At 48.0% G+C, this 17,629-nt stretch overlaps 1 pseudogene; it reads left to right on the top strand.

The window, feature by feature from the left end:
- Positions 1-17,629, top strand: part of LOC141240127 (uncharacterized) — a 106,316-nt pseudogene that overhangs the window by 42,184 nt on the left and 46,503 nt on the right.

The following is a 17,629-nucleotide window of genomic DNA, read 5'->3' as shown; positions in this document are numbered from 1 at the left end:
GCTGGAGGTGTAGTTACCACAGTGACCGTCCTTCGCTGGAGGTGTAGTTACCACGATGACCATCCCCCGCTGGCTGTGTAGTTACCACGGTGACCGTCCCCCGCTGTAGGTGTAGTTACCATGATGACCGTCCTCTGCTGGAGGTGTAGTTACCACGGTGACCGTCCTCCGCTGGCGGTGTAGTTACCACGGTGACCGTCCTCCGCTGGCGGTGTAGTTACCACGATGACCGTTCTCCGCTGGCTGTGTAGTTACCACGGTGACCTTCCTCCACTGGCGGTGTAGTTACAACGGTGACCGACCTCCTACGAGGCTGATAATGAGCCGTCAGATCGGCGGAGGAGGTCGCGGTGGAGTTTGTGGCTTTTTCTCCAGATTCTTCCTGATAAATGTCGGATATTTGGGGCAGAATTCAGTGATTGTCGTTATATCGTCCCCTGTGATCTCCATCTTCTCCTTTTCATGAAGACGCCGGCAGGACGAGATCCCTCCAGCTGATCCAGTGCTCATCCCTCCTTCTCCTGAATGACCCCGAGGATGGACGAGGGCGAGACCACCAGAAGATTATTACACTTCACCCTGGAGATCATCTCCCTGCTGAGCGGAGAGGTAACTCCTCTACATTTCTATCAGCTTTATTGTGTTATGTAACAAGTCCGACATCGGGAAGAGGAAATCCAGAAGAGGAAGAGAAGGATTCTTTACTGTAAGAGCAGTGATTGTGTGCAGCTCTCTGCCAGGAGGAGTTCTCATGGGGATTCCCTATAAGAGCTGTAGAGGGGCCTGGATGTCTGTCCTGAGTGTAATAATATTCCAGGTTATGGCCCCAGATTACTGGAGACGGTTATTGATCCCGGGATTTCTACTGATTGTCAGATCTGGAGTCGGGAAGGAATTCTTCTCCCTAAGTGTCTCTCTCCATACACAGGATTACACAATAGTGAGGAAGACACCGGGGGAGGGTGTGACTCCCATCATCCATCTCCAGGAGTCAGGAGGGCGGAGCCCGGACCCCATCACAGAGCCTCCCCCGCACCCCCCGATACATGAGAGGAAGAAGAAGATCCTAGAGCTCAGCAACAAGATGATTGAGCTGCTGAGCGGAGAGGTGACTGCTGGGACATTATACAGGATGGCACTGGAGGATTCTGGGTGATGACCGGAGAGGTGACTGCTGGGACATTATACAGGACAGTACTAGAGGATTCTGGGTGATGAGCGGAGAGGTGACTGCTGGGACATTATACAAGACAGCACTGGAGGATTCTGGATGATGACTGGAGAGGTGACTGCTGGGACATTATACAGGACAGCACTGGAGGATTCTGGGTGATGAGCGGAGAGGTGACTGCTGAGACATTATACAGGACAGCACTGGAGGATTCTGGGTGATGACGGTGTCGTTGTTGTCAGGTTCCTATAAGGTGTCAGGACGTCGCTGTCTACCTCTCCATGGAGGAGTGGGAGTATCTAGAAGGACACCAGGATCGGTACCAGGAGGTGATGATGGAGGAGCTCCGGCCTCTTGCACCAGGTTCGCTGTAGATGACGTGTAATGATGAATCTCCCATTTTCGGCTTTTCTCTTCTTTTTTGCCTTGTACATGTGACTCTTGTGCTGCTGTTCTCGCTCCCTCCCTGTCTCGTCTTCTCTGCTCCCCTCCCCCATCGCTCACACAGGAGAGTGATTGTCCGCAGCGTTTGATTTTACATTCTGTGGATAAATCAGCAGATTTCCGATTGTGTTTGGAGGACAATGAAGCCACATAAGGCGACAGCAGAAGAAATATTAGGAAGATTCATCGCTTCATGACATAATGGCCGATCAGTAATGAGGGTTATGAAGGGTCGTTCCTCCTGAGCTTTTTGGGGTCTCAGGACTTGTTCTGGTGACTGATGGGGTCCTCTGTCCCCTTATCCGACGTCCCACACTGGGCGATTACTCTGGTGACGTCTCTCTCCCGGTATCAGTATGGTACAATATAAGGGAGGGCCCTGCTCACAGTCTACATGTTACAGGGGAATAGAAGGAGTTTCGTATCGGACACGACCAGAATAAGATGTTACACGTCTCTGAGGTCTCAGATTTGTAGTGATTTACATTTATTGTGCATTGTTCCTTACAGGGAACCTGTGTGGTTGGATATCGCCAGTAACATGCACATATGGGGTTAATCTGCTGGTTAATAGCATTAGGGAGGTGCCCGGCCGCTGTACTGAGTGTGCGGCACCCGGAAGCCGCCGGCTTTCAGTCATGCAGGCGCCAACGCAGCTACTGTCACCGTACGCAGCACTGAGCGGCGTCTGTAACTGCGCCCGGGACTGAGACTGACAGCCGGCTCAGCAGTGCATCAGTACAGAGCGACCGTCACTCAGTGTCGGGGCGCAGTTACAGCTGTCGCTCACAGTGCTCCCAGTGGTGACTGTAGCTACGCCTTCTTGATTCCTTGGGATTACATCAGGCCTATGCATTTTTTGTGAGGGTGGTAGTAGTGGCGAGGGACTGTTGTGTTTCTACACCCTGGCTCCCTAACAAAGACAAATGTCCCCATTCTCCTGTGCTGTGCGTGTGGTGCAGAACACTCACGTTTTGGTCGCAGATCTCTGCCGTCTTCGGTTTTTCCACTTCAGTAACCGCCGCACACACGATAGGGGACTTCCACTCTGTTTTATATAAAAGAACTTTACTTAACCGTCCAACTTCACCATGAGGGAACACGCAGTATTGGGCGCATCCTTTTCCAGGTTCACAGTTCATTGCACAGCATATGTTAATATTCACCGTCTGTTTCTCCTGAGATGTCCCTTCCATAGTCGACCTGTTTGGCCTCTGAGACCCTCACAGTTTTTAGAGTCCCGTTCCATTTCCTCTGTACTATTCCCCGTCCGACTTCCCCTTCTGGGAAGATTTTGAGACAAGTTACTCTGCTGACTCCTGTGGACCGTAGGCCCCGAACATTAAGGGAAAGTCGTTTTAGAGTTTCTGACTAACGTTCCTCTGCAGCTGGTCGGACCGGGTTTCTGTGCCCCTTGGACCTCCAGCTACTGCTCTGTCACATCCCTCCCTCAGAACTAACTGACAGGAAAAAACGTTGCTCCGCCCTGGCCTAATCTCCTCCCCTTTTGACTGGGCCAATCACCAATCCTCCTTCGGTTGCTGGGCAGACTTCCCCGTTACTCCCCTGCTGCAGTCACTAAACCTCCTGGTAACTACCCCGGCTCCTCCTGCTCTGCAGCTATTGCTGAACACATTAACTGTTTCTATCCTAAACTATTGCGTTCACCCCTACACTGTACCCAATTCCTAGTAATAATAATAATTTTTATTTACATAGCGCCAACATATTCCGCAGCGCTTTACATATAAGCGGGGACATGTACAGACAATAAATTCAATACAAGGTGAGACAGTTTAAACAGTTACATTAGGAGCGAGGGTCCGGCCGCTTACAATCTACAAGGGAATGGGGGGACACAATAGGTGCAAAGTGCTTGTTATTTCAGGTCTGACAATTATAATAAATAGGGATTTTCATATAAAGCTGCATGATCCGGTCATCAGCCCGTATGTATAAGTGCAATAATCAAGTATCGAGTGCAGTTATCTTGTGCATGGAGGGTGTGGAGACAGATGAATAGTAGGATGCAGATTCTGAACAATATTTAGAAGTAGGGAACAGGGGAAAGTTGGTTTACTGAGTAGTTGAGGTGGTTGGCTTGTTTAAAGAGATGGGTTTTAACAGCGCGCTTGAAGACATGGGGCTAGGCATCAGTCGGATCATCTGGGGTAGAGCATTCCAGAGAACTGGCGCAGCACAAGAGAAGTTTTGGAGGCGGAGGTGGGAGGTTCGGATTATGGGGGATGTTAGGTCATTTGTAGAACGGAGGGCACGTGTAGGGCGATAGACAGAGATGAGAGAGGAGATATAAGGCGGTACAGAACTGTGGAGAGCTTTGTGGGTGAGAGCGATGAGTTTATATTGGACCCTGTAGCAAATGGGCAACCAGTGCAATGACTGGCACAAGATGGAGGCATCGGTGAAGCGGCTGGACAGAAATACGACCCTGGCTGCTGCATTCAGGACGGATTGGAGAGGAGAAAGTTTGGTAAGAGGGAGACCGATCAGAAGAGAGTTGCAGTAGTCCAGACGAGAGTAAATAAGAGCGACAGTAAGAGTTTTAGCAGTTTCAAAGGTGAGAAAAGGTCGGATTCTGGAGATGTTTTTAAGATGCAGGTGACAAGAGCGAGTGAGTGATCGGATATAGGCAGTAAAGGAAAAGTTAGTGTCGAATATGACCCCAAGGCAGCGGGCGTGCTGCTGGGAGTTATGGTTGAACCCTCCAAGGTAATTTTGATGTTAGGTAGAGTTGGGTTAGTAGAGGGGAGAAACACAAGAAGTTCAGTTTTGGAGAGATTCAGTTTAAGATAGAGGGAGGACATGATGTTAGAGACAGCGGACAGACAATCCTTGGTATTTTGTATTAGGGTAGGGGTGATGTCAGGTGAAGAGGTGTATAATTGGGTGTCGTCAACATAGAGATGATACTGAAACCCAAATCTGCTGATTGTTTGTCCAATAGGGGCAGTGTATAGAGAGAAGAGGAGGGGGCCTAGGACTGAGCCCTGCGGGACCCCGATAGTAAGGGGATGAGGACAGGAAGAGGAGCCAGAAAAAGATACAGTGAAGGAGCGGTCAGACAGGTAGGAGGAAAGCCAGAAGAGAACAGTGTCCTTGAAGCCGATAGAGCGGAGCATGAGGAGGAGCTGGTGATCCACAGTGTCAAATGCTGCAGAGAGACCCAGGAGAATCAGCAGGGAGCAGTGACCTTTGGATTTAGCTGTTAGTAGATCATTAGAGACTTTAGTGAGGGCAGTTTCAGTGGAGTGTAAGGAGCGGAAACCAGATTGTAGAGGGTCGAGGAGAGAGTTATCTGGGAGATAGCGGATTAGACGGGATTGGACCAAGCGTTCCAGGAGTTTAGAGATGTAAGGAAGATTAGAGACAGGTCTGTAGTTAGCAGTGCCGTTCGTGTCCAGGGATGGCTTTTTAAGTAAAGGGGTTATGATGACATGTTTAAATGAGGAAGGAAAGATACCTGAAGAAAGAGAGAGGTTATATATTTTAGTCAGGTGAGTGGTGACCACCGGTGAGAGAGACTGCAGCAGATGTGAAGGAATGGGGTCACTGTTGCAGGTTGTAGGTCGAGAATAAATGAGAAGCTGGGTAACTTCTTCTTCTGTAACAGGCTCAAAGATGGCTGGTGTGCTTGAAGGGCGGCAGGGAAGGGGATCCAGGCACTGAGGAGATTGGGCTGAGATGTCCTGATGGATGTGGTTGATTTTTTCTAGGAAATAAGTGGCCAGATCCTCACCGCTGAGGTTGGTGATGGAGGTCTGTGCATTAGGTTTCAGGAGGGAGTTCAAGGTTTCAAAAAGTCATTTTGGATTGTTGGACAGTGAAGTGATGAGGGGGGTGAAGTAGGATTGCTTGGCCAGATGAAGGGCAGAGTTATAGGTTTTGAGCATGAATTCATAGTGGATGAAGCTAAAAAAGATTTTCTGCACTGAAGCTCAGCACACCTAGAGCAACGCTGAAGAAAACGTATTTGCATTGTGTGCCAGGGCTGCCATTGTCTGTGTCTGGTCTTTCTGCGTGTAGAAGGTGCTGCTTCATCTAGGGCGCTCTTCAGTGTATTATTGTATTGTGATCATGCCAAGTCTGGACAGGAGAGGGAGGAGATGGGGGCTAAAGATGTGTGGAGATTGTCCATAAGCTGCTGTAAGTGGGGTGTCCCGGGGTGAGGAACCAGTTCTTGACACAGAAGAAAACAAGGTTGTTGTCCGAGAGCGGGAGAGGGGATTTAGTAAAGTCATCCAGCGAGCAGAGACAGGAGAAAACCAGGTCCAGAGTATTCCCGTCTTCATGTGTAGGAGAGTTAGAGGCCGAATGAGGAGGTTAGAGAAAGTAGATGAGAGGCAGATTGGGAGAGGGGATCATTGATGGGGATATTAAAGTCTCCCATAATGAGTTTGGGGATGTCACAGGATAGAAAGTGAGGAAGCCAGGTGGCAAAGTGATCCAGGAACTGGCGGGAGGAGCCTGGAGGGTGGTACACAGTACGGTTTCACTCTTACCCTTACCCGAGGCTCGGTGACAGTGTCATGTCGGATCACAGATGTATGACCAGGCAGTACTGAGAATACGTCTGTATTCTGCTGCATCAAATTCGGAGCCTCCCATTGCTGCTGTTTAGTGAGAGCATCACTTATTTTAACGTCACACCTGACCTCGTCCCTGGCTGGTGTCAGAGGGTTCCCAGACGGTACGACTGGCGTCTCATCCGTAATCGAACATTCCCGGACTTTCCAGGCTTTTAGCAGGTTCACATGATACAATTGTTTCGGTTTTCTCTTTCCGGGTTGGTACACTCGGTAATTCACCTCTCCCACCTTTTTCCGGACTTCATTTGGCCCTTGCCGCTTGATCTCCTTGGGTAGCCCAAGGTGGCAGAACATGGCAAACAGCTCGCAGGGGATACTTATTGCCTCCGGGTAACAGGTGGCATAATCTACTACCACCAAAATATGTTGGTGGCCACGGGCAGATTTTACTATAGGCCCCACCAGATTCAACGCAATCCGCTGAAAAGGTACCTCTATACTGGGTAGAGGTACCAATGGAGTCCGGAAATTTGCAGTGGGTGTGGTAAGTTGACACTTGGGACACGACTCACAATACCTCTGTACCTCGGCATAAATCCCGGGCCAAAAGAACCTCTGCAAAATACGTTCTTGCGTTTTTTTTTTTCACCCCTAGGTATCCACCCAGCGTGTGCGTGCGTGTGTGCGTGCGTGTGTGCGTGTGTGTGTGTGTGTGTGTGTGAGAGCCATCTCTAGTAGCGCCCGGCAGTACGACTGGAATACTGCTAGCTATTCCACCACTTCATCCCGGATTTTATCAACTCTATATAATAGATCCTGGTTGACAGCCATGCGCGGAAAATCGCCTCTGCACCCGGTTGCTGAGGCATCCCATTTATTTCTACCACCCTTTCTTGTGCGCAGGCTAGAGTGGGATCCTGCAGCTGAGCTGTCCCAAAAGTACCAGGGGACACTTCCAGCTCTGGGATCGACGGGGTCTCCTCAACCTCTCCTGCCAATACCTCTAGGGGAACCTATCGGGGTTACACTCTGTCCCTAGGTCGGCGACCCCCTACGGCAGGTATCCCTGACTCGGAATCTTTGGGTTCAGTGCCCGGACATTTACCCTGGGAGGGTTAATTTTGTTCTCCCACAGGGACCAGTACAGGGGCAAGTATCTTCCCAAAACAGTCCCATCAGGAAGGATCTTCACCACTGCCACCACATGTTTCATCTCCCCACACGGGGTGGAAAAAGTAACCTCTGCTGTCGGGTACTCTCGGAGGTCCCCATGTATGCAAACAACCCCGACTTTCCGTCCACTGGGGTTCTCCTTGGCAACCAGTGACCCATGGAGCAGAGTCACTAGGCTCCCTGAGTCCAAGAGAGCCTCCTTCTGGTACCCTTTGACGAGTACCTGGCACAAGTGGGTTTCATTGCCTGCAGCGTCTGCAGTGACGTTGTAGACTGTCTGGGCATGCATCGAGACTCTGCGCGTGAACCCACAGTCCCATGGGTTCAACAGTCAGGGGGCAGTTGTCAGCCACATGTCCTGGCCCTTGGCGCTGCCAGCACCTCTGGTCTGCCTCCCTCACTCCAGGGTACCCCCTCATTATGGGCTCGGTACTAACTGTCCCCAGCAGAGGGACGTGACCCTTTCACCAGCTCCTGGGCTTGCAGGATCCTGCATGATAGTCGCAGTGGGGCAGAGTCCCGTATGAAGTCCTGAGTGGCCATGTACTGCCCGATCAGGCTAACCACCTGGTTTAAAGTACCCGGGTCCCCTTGCCGCACCCAACGCTGTATAGCTGCTGGCAGAGTTCTCTCTAGCCGATCGACCACCACCCTCTCCACCATCTGGGCCAGAGTCAAAGTCTGAGGCTGGAGCCACCTTTTAACTGGCTACAGCAAGTCATATGCCTGAGACCTGGCGGGCTGGGCCTCCACAAAGGTCCATGAAAACACCCGTTGGGTTCTCAAATATGTATTAACTCCCAGTAGGGCAAGGATCTCACCTTTCAGCTTCCCATAGTCCTGGTCATCATCGCAACTCAGGCCAAAGTAGGCCTTCTGCTTGTCGCCTATCAGAAACTGAGCCACCATAAGAGCATACAGATGAATATGTCAGCAGAAACCCAGATAGAGCGCCCCCCATAGGCTGCCCCGGAGCACGAGCATATCATTATCTCCAAACTGAAAGTAAAGATTACACAAGAACCACAAGACGGATTTCATCAACCAAGGTGTCATATTAATCAGTGTAATGTCGCCCTCCTGACAGTGTATGTAGTTTACTAAGCACAATCCTGCTGACAGGTGCCAATAACGATGAGCAGGAATGTATCGCATATGAAGTTGTCCTCTATTTTCATCTTCTCCTTTTATTGTAAAGACGCCGGCAGGACGAGATCCCTCCAGCTGATCCAGTGTTCATCCCTCCTTCTCCTGAATGACCCCGAGGATGGACGAGGACGAGACCACCAGAAGATTATTACACTTCACTCTGGAGATCATCTCCCTGCTGAGCGGAGAGGTAACTCCTCTACATTTCTATCAGCTTTATTGTGTTATGTAACAAGTCCGACATCGGGAAGAGGAAATCCAGAAGAGGAAGAGAAGGATTCTTTACTGTAAGAGCAGTGATTGTGTGCAGCTCTCTGCCAGGAGGAGTTGTCATGGGGATTCCCTATAAGAGCTGTAGAGGGGCCTGGATGTCTGTCCTGAGTGTAATAATATTCCAGGTTATGGCCCCAGATTACTGGAGACTGTTATTGATCCCGGGATTTCTACTGATTGTGTTAGAACCTTGCTGTTAGGTTTTTTTTCCTTTGCTGGTCACATGACCTTGTTGGCCTATTTAATCCTGCTCCGCCCTTCTGGCTTTGCTGGACTTTATTGTATATCTACTTTCTGGCTAGCCTGTGCTCTGTATCTAACTCTGTTAGTTTGCTTGGTCTACGGACCTCTATGTTCTATCTATTTTGTTTGTTCGTCTGTCTGCTACTATTTCTGTTAGGAGGTGTCCCATATTCCTCCCAGTCCTTAGTACCTGTAGGGATTTCCTCCCCACATCTATAGGTCTTCGTACAGACTAGATTAGGACTTTAGCAGGTCTGATCGCAGGATCAGGTTCCCTGTTACATCGTAGGGATTCAGCTGAGTCTTATAGTAGGGACAGATCTCCTCTCTTTCCTTAGCTTTGGTAGCAGAACATAACAGTAAGTCCAGCCTGCAAATTCTCTAAGGAAAGATTTTTTTTTTTTTTTTTTTTTTCCATCATGGTGTCGGTTCAGGATTTGGCTAAACACCTGCAGGGACTCTCTCTGGAAGTGGCCGAGCTCCGTCAGCACGTGAGTAACTGTCCTGGAGCATATTTCTTGGAGCCTAAGGTATGTTTGCCGGATTTATTTTTTGGTGAACATCGAGAATTTTTTTCATTTAAAAATGCTTGCTTATTGTATTTTCGTTTGAGACCCAAGTCCTCTGGGGATGAATCCCAGCGCGTAGGGTTCATAATGTCACTTTTGCGCAAAGAGCCTCAGGAGTGGGCCTTTTCTTTGCAACCTAGTGATACATGCTTCAGATCAGTGGATAGTTTTTTTTCTGCTTTAGGACTATTATATGATGATCCTGACCGTGTCGCATCAGCTGAGACTGAGTTGAGACGTTTAAAACAAGGATCAAGTAATGTAGAAAAATATTGTACAAATTTTCGTCGTTGGTCCACTCAAACAGGGTGGAACGATTCTGCTCTGAAAAGTCTATTTCTTGCTGGGCTCAGTGAAAGGGTTAAAGACCTGCTAATTGCTTATCCTACACCTGAGGATTTGCAACAGGCTATGCAATTAGCTATACGGGTGGATAGGAGACTGCGTGCTAGGGTTAATGAGAGCAAATCCTCTGCTATGTCAGTTTCTGGTTATGATAATGTGTGTACTAACAGTGGTGAACCGATGGAGATTGGATCGGTGGCACCTCGCTCTCAAGAAAAAGATCGTCGTTTTTCAGAAGGCTTGTGTTTCTATTGCGGGAAATCTGGTCATTTGATTAAAGGCTGTGAGCTTCGTATGAAGAAAGAAAAAAAAATGGTCAGTCACGCCCGTATTGCCTGTTTAAATTCCAAGGGTATATTTTTAGCTGCTTCCACGATTGCTCAGGAAAAATTAATGGAATTTCGGGTGTTTGTTGATTGCGGGTCTACACTGAATGTAATTGATGGGGGATTCGTGGAAAAACTCAATTTAAAACCTGAACCTTTATCATCCCCCATTGCTGTGGTTTCTGTGGATGGCTCCCCTTTGAAGAATATTACTCTCAAGGTCAGTGAATTTCCTCTCACTATTAATGGTGTTCACCATGAGAAATTGGATTTGGTAGTGTTGAATAACTTGCCTTCTCCAGTAATATTGGGTTTGCCCTGGTTAAAATTTCACAATCCTGTACTGGATTGGTCTACCAGTGAAATTAAATCCTGGAGCCATAAATGTTATGACAAGTGTTGTAACGGGCGTATTGCAGCTTTGGATAGGGGAGAATTGCCTGTTCCTATTCAGGATTTTTGGAGAGTTTTTTCTGAGAAGGAATCGCAGGTTTTGCCTCCCCATAGAGACTATGATTGTTCTATTGAATTTGTCCCTGGAGCGACTCTTCCTAAAAGTCGTTTATTTAACCTTACTATTCCTGAGAGGAAGGCTTTGGAGGAATACATACAGACAAGTTTGGCCGCCGGTCACATTAGGCCCTCTAAGTCTCCTGTGGCGGTTGGATTTTTTTTTGTAAAAAAAAAGGACGGTGGTTTACGTCCTTGTCTGGATTTCCGTGAGATTAACAAAATTACGGTACGCAATCCTTACCCACTGCCATTGATTCCTGATCTGTTTAACCAGTTATTGGGGGCCAAGTGGTTCTCTAAAATTGACCTTAAGGGGGCATACAATCTGTTGCGCATGAAGGAGGGTGATGAATGGAAGACTGCTTTTAACACTCCTGTGGGTCATTTTGAGAATCTGGTGATGCCTTTTGGTCTTACTAATGCTCCTGCATTTTTTCAGAATCTGATTAATGACATCCTTAGACCTTTGATTGGTAAAAATGTGGTTGTGTATTTGGATGACATTTTGATTTATTCGTCAGATCTGGAGTCTCATTGGCGGAGCGTGCGTGAGGTATTACAGTTATTAATGGACAATTCGCTTTTTGCTAAGCTGGAGAAATGTGAGTTCGCTGTACAGAGAATTAGTTTTTTGGGCTACATTATCTCCAGCAAAGGTTTTGAGATGGATCCGGTTAAGGTTCAGGCTGTGCAGGAATGGCCTAGGCCTATTGGTTTGAAATCAATACAGAGGTTTTTGGGTTTCGCCAATTACTATAGAAAATTCATAAAAAATTTTTCTAGTATTGTCAAACCTCTGACTGATCTCACCAGGAAAGGTGCTGATGCGGTTCAGTGGTCTTCTGAGGCCATTGAAGCTTTTGTGTATCTCAAGGAGAGGTTCACCTCTGCTCCCATCCTTATGCAGCCTGATGTTACTAGGCCGTTTTTGGTTGAGGTTGATGCTTCCTCTGTGGGGGTTGGCGCAGTATTGTCTCAGGATAACGGTGATGGATTACATCCTTGTGCCTTTTTTTCCAAAAAATTTTCGGAGACTGAATTGAATTACGATATTGGTAATCGGGAATTATTGGCTATTAAACTCGCATTTGAACACTGGCGTCACTTCTTGGAAGGTGCGGAATTTCCCGTTCAGGTTCTTACGGATCATAAAAATCTGATATATCTTGATGCTGCCAAGCGCCTGAATGCCCGTCAGGCTAGGTGGGCACTGTTTTTCTCGCGGTTTAATTTCTCCGTTACTTACATCCCTGGTACTAAGAATGTTAAGGCGGATGCCTTGTCTCGCAGTTTTTCTCCCATAGTCGGTGCTGAGAAAGAGGAAAACATTTTACAAGAAGGTGTTGTGATAGCTGCTTTAGACTCCGTTTTGGAAGATGAGATTCTTAAAGCTCAGGAGAATGCCCCATCTAACACTCCTCATGGGAGGTTGTTTGTGCCTGGGACCTTTAGGAGAGATTTGTTTGTTGAGTGTCACGAATCTCGGTTGGCAGGTCATCCCGGAATCTCTGAGACCAAGAGACTGGTGGGTCGCAGTTTTTGGTGGCCTGGATGGCAGAAGGAAGTCATTAAGTGGGTGCGCCAATGTACTATATGTGCTAGATCCAAGTCCTCACATACTCCTGCTGCGGGGTTGCTTTGTCCTTTGGAGGTCCCCAGTGCTCCTTGGACACATTTGGCTATGGACTTTATAACTGACCTTCCCCCCTCTGAGGGTTTTACTGTCATCTGGGTGGTCGTGGACCGTTTTAGCAAGATGTGTCACTTGGTTCCCTTCGTCAAACTGCCCTGCGCTAAAACTCTCGCTAAGGCCTTTGTCAAGGAGATTGTCAGACTTCATGGCGTTCCTACTGACATTGTTTCTGATAGGGGTCCTCAGTTCGTGGCTCGTTTTTGGCGTGCCTTTTGTGACAGGTTGGGAATTCATTTGTCGTTTTCGTCCGGATACCATCCTGAATCTAATGGCCAAACAGAAAGGAAAAACCAGGATGTTGAGCAGTTCTTGCGTTGTTTTGTGGCAGACAATCAAGAGGGGTGGTCTGAGTTTCTGCCACTTGCCGAATTTGCTCTGAACAATCATACATCTTCTTCTGCTGGTTGTTCGCCTTTTTTTTGTTGTTCTGGGAGACATCCGTCGTTTGGGTCGTTCTCCAAGTTGGGATCTGCCGTGCCTGAGGAGGAGAATTTTTCCGGTGATTTGGAAAGAGTTTGGACGGATGTGCGTGGTAATCTTCAGGAGGCCAACAGAAAATCTAAAGACTACTTTGATAGGAAACGACAGGAGGTTTTGTTCGCTGTTGGTGACATGGTTTGGTTGTCCTCTAGGAATCTGCGGTTGAGGATTCCTTCTAAGAAATTGGGTCCCAAGTTTGTAGGGCCCTTTAAGGTGCTTCAGGTTGTCAACCAATCTGCTGTTAGGTTGGAGGTTCCTACCTCCTGGAGAATTAATCCGGTCTTTCATGTCTCTCTGTTAAAAAAAGCTGTTGTGTCGGATGGTGACGCCTCTGCCTCTGTTCCTCCGGTGGTGGAGGACGGGGAATATGAAATTTCTCGCATCCTTGACTCTAGACGGTATAGAGGTAGTTTGCAGTATCTTGTGGCCTGGAAAGGTTTCGGACCCGAGGATAACTCTTGGGTGAGGTCAGATGATGTTTCCGCGTCCAGACTTATCAGAGCGTTTCACAGGAGATTTCCTGATAAGCCTGGTCCTAGGGGATCCGGAGGATCCTCTTAGAAGGGGGGGTACTGTTAGAACCTTGCTGTTAGGTTTTTTTTCCTTTGCTGGTCACATGACCTTGTTGGCCTATTTAATCCTGCTCCGCCCTTCTGGCTTTGCTGGACTTTATTGTATATCTACTTTCTGGCTAGCCTGTGCTCTGTATCTAACTCTGTTAGTTTGCTTGGTCTACGGACCTCTATGTTCTATCTATTTTGTTTGTTCGTCTGTCTGCTACTATTTCTGTTAGGAGGTGTCCCATATTCCTCCCAGTCCTTAGTACCTGTAGGGATTTCCTCCCCACATCTATAGGTCTTCGTACAGACTAGATTAGGACTTTAGCAGGTCTGATCGCAGGATCAGGTTCCCTGTTACATCGTAGGGATTCAGCTGAGTCTTATAGTAGGGACAGATCTCCTCTCTTTCCTTAGCTTTGGTAGCAGAACATAACAGATTGTCAGATCTGGAGTCGGGAAGGAATTCTTCTCCCTAAGTGTCTCTCTCCATACACAGGATTACACAATAGTGAGGAAGACATCGGGGGAGGGTGTGACTCCCATCATCCATCTCCAGGAGTCAGGAGGGCGGAGCCTGGACCCCATCACAGAGCCTCCCCCGCACCCCCCGATACATGAGAGGAGGAAGAAGAAGATCCTAGAGCTCAGCAACAAGATGATTGAGCTGCTGAGCGGAGAGGTGACTGCTGGGACATTATACAGGACAGCACTGGAGGATTCTGGGTGATGAGCGGAGAGGTGACTGCTGGGACATTATACAGGACAGCACTGGAGGATTCTGGGTGATGAGCGGAGAGGTGACTGCTGGGACATTATACAGGACAGCACTGGGGGATTCTGGGTGATGAGCGGAGAGGTGACTGCTGGGACATTATACAGGACAGCACTGGAGGATTCTGGGTGATGAGCGGAGAGGTGACTGCTGGGACATTATACAGGACGGCACTGGAGGATTCCGGGTGATGATAGGAGAGGTGACTGCTGGGACATTATACAGGACAGCACTGGAGGATTCTGGGTGATGAATGGTGAGGTGACTGCTGGGACATTATACAGGACAGCGCTGGAGGATTCTGGGTGATGTCCGGAGAGGTGACTGCTGGGACATTATACAGGACAGCACTGGAGGATTCTGGGTGACGACCGGAGAGGTGACTGCTGGGACATTATACAGGACAGCACTGGAGGATTCTGGGTGATGAATGGTGAGGTGACTGCTGGGACATTATACAGGACAGCGCTGGAGGATTCTGGGTGATGTCCGGAGAGGTGACTGCTGGGACATTATACAGGACAGCACTGGAGGATTCTTGGTGATGAGCGGAGAGGTGACTGCTGGGACATTATACAGGACAGCAATGGAGGATTCTGGGTGATGAGCAGAGAGGTGACTGCTGGGACATTATACAGGACAGCACTGGAGGATTCTGGGTGATGAGCGGAGAGGTGACTGCTGGGACATTATACAGGACAGCACTGGAGGATTCTGGGTGATGAGCGGAGAGGTGAATGCTGGGACATTATACAGGACGGCACTGGAGGATTCTGGGTGATGAGCGGAGAGGTGACTGCTGGGGCATTATACAGGACAGCACTGGAGGATTCTGGGTGATGACCGGAGAGGTGACTGCTGGGACATTATATAGGATAGCACTGGAGGATTCTGGGTGATGAGCGGAGAGGTGACTGCTGGGACATTATACAGGACAGCACTGGAGGATTCTGGGTGATGATGGTGTCGTTGTTGTCAGGTTCCTATAAGGTGTCAGGACGTCGCTGTCTATCTCTCCATGGAGGAGTGGGAGTATCTAGAAGGATACCAGGATCGGTACCAGGAGGTGATGATGGAGGAGCTCCGGCCTCTGACATTACCAGGTGAGAGGAGACTCTTGTTGGCTCCGGTGGATGTGATGACGTCTCTCGACCTCCTATAATAGATGATTTTTCTCCAGACTTGCTCTGGTTTTCTCTACATTTTCTCACAGCTTTCATTCCCTGATTCTTCTCTTCTGATCTGTGAGTCGCGGTTTCTCCGCTGTCGTCTTCATCAGTCTTGAGTCTTCGTCCTCGGCAGCTTCTTTCAGAATCTTTCACCTTCCTTAGAGCATCGGTCACATTTTGTCTGCAGATGTCCCAGCGCTTCTGTCCGTTCTCTCCTATGATTTCTTTCGGTACCGGAGTCTGATCGTTACTCAGCAGAGTCGGGGTTAACTTACTGATGATTTTCCCCCTAATCCGCTGTCGCTCGTCCGTCCCTCTGAATCGGTCAGGCTCAATGTCGTCATCAGTCGTGGTCGGGCGTCCGGCTTTTTGGGTTTTGTTTCTCAGCATTTATTGGGTGGTAAGAACGACGTCGCTGCCATTTTCCAGGTCAGTACAGTTACAGCAATTCCAAACTTGTCGGGTTTATTTTTTAGAATATATTTTATGGGTTAAATATTCAGAACTGTTCCTGACACCCATCACTTTATCTTCCGTTATTGGAGCTGTGTGAGGGCTTCTCTTCTTGAATGATGCGCTGACCTTTTTGTTGGTGACTTTTTTGATCGTTGTTTTTTCATTGCAGTTTTGGGGAGGTGTTTTTGATGTGTTTTTTTTCTTTTGCCGTTTACCGTGTGAGATAAATCCTAACGTGAAACTGCCAAATAATAAATATATATATATATACTGTACAGACCAAAAGTTTGGACACACCTTCTCATTTAAAGATTTTTCTGTATTTTCATGACTTTGAAAATTGTACATTCACACTGAAGGCATCAAAACTATGAATTAACACATGTGGAATTATATACTTAACAAAAAAGTGTGAAACAACTGAAAATATGTCTTATATTCTAGGTTCTTCAAAGTAGCCACCTTTTGCTTTGATGACTGGTTTGTACACTCTTGGCATTCTCTTGATGAGCTTCAAGAGGTAGTCACCGGAAATGGTTTTCACTTCACAGGTGTGCCCTGTCAGGGTTAATAAGTGGGATTTCTTGCCTTATAAATGGGGTTGGGACCATCAGTTGTGTTGTGAAGAAGTCTGGTGGATACACAGCTGATAGTCCTACTGAATAGACTGTTAGCTGGCCATCATTACTTTAAGAAATGAAGGTCAGTCAGTGCGAAAAATTGGGCAAACTTTGAAAGTGTCCCCAAGTGCAGTTGCAAAAACCATCTATCGCTACAAAGAAATTGGCTCACATGAGGACCGCCCCAGGAAAGGAAGACCAAGAGTCACCTCTGCTTCTGAGCATAAGTTTATCCGAGTCAACAGCCTCAGAAATCGCAGGTTAACAGCAGCTCAGATTAGAGACCAGGTCAATGCCACACAGAGTTCTAGCAGCAGACACATCTCTACAACAACTGTTAAGAGTAGACTTTGTGCAGCAAGCCTTCATGGTAAAATAGCTGCTAGGAAACCACTGCTAAGGACAGGCAACAAGCAGAAGAGACTTGTTAGGGCTAAAGAACACAAGGAATGGACATTAGACCAGTGGAAATCTGTGCTTTGGTCTGATGAGTCCAAATTTGAGATCTTTGGTTCCAACTACCGTGTCTTTGTGTGACGCAGAAAAGGTGAACGGATGGACTCTACATGCCTGGTTCCCACCGTGAAGCATGGAGGAGGAGGTGTGATGGTGTGGGGGTGCTTTGCTGGTGACACTGTTGGTAATTTATTCAAAATTGAAGGCATACTGAACCAGCATGGCTACCACAGCATCTTGCAGCGGCACGCTATTCCATCCGGTTTGCGTTTAGTTGGACCATCATTTATTTTTCAACAGGACAATGACCCCAAACACACCTCCAGGCTGTGTAAGGGCTATTTGACCAAGAAGGAGAGTGATGGGGTGCTATGCCAGATGACCTGGCCTCCAGTCACCAGACCTGAACCCAATGGAGATGGTTTGGTGTGAGCTGCACCGCAGAGTGAAGGCAAAAGGGCCAACAAGTGCTAAGCATCTCTAGGAACTCCTTCAAGATTGTTGGAAGACCATTTCCGGTGACTACCTCTTGAAGCTCATCAAGAGAATGCCAAGAGTGTGCAAAGCAGTCATGAAAGCAAAAGGTGGCTACTTTGAAAAACCAAGAATATAAGACATATTTTCAGTTGTTTCACACTTTTTTGTTAAGTATATAATTCCACATGTGTTA

The sequence above is a fragment of the Phyllobates terribilis genome, unplaced genomic scaffold (genome assembly GCF_046119375.1).
Source record: "Phyllobates terribilis strain yellow unplaced genomic scaffold, ASM4611937v1 Scaffold_796__1_contigs__length_659822, whole genome shotgun sequence".
NCBI lineage: Eukaryota > Metazoa > Chordata > Amphibia > Anura > Dendrobatidae > Phyllobates > Phyllobates terribilis.
The sequence above is the reverse complement of the archived record's forward strand: the minus strand, read 5'-3'. Positions and strand labels throughout refer to the sequence as shown.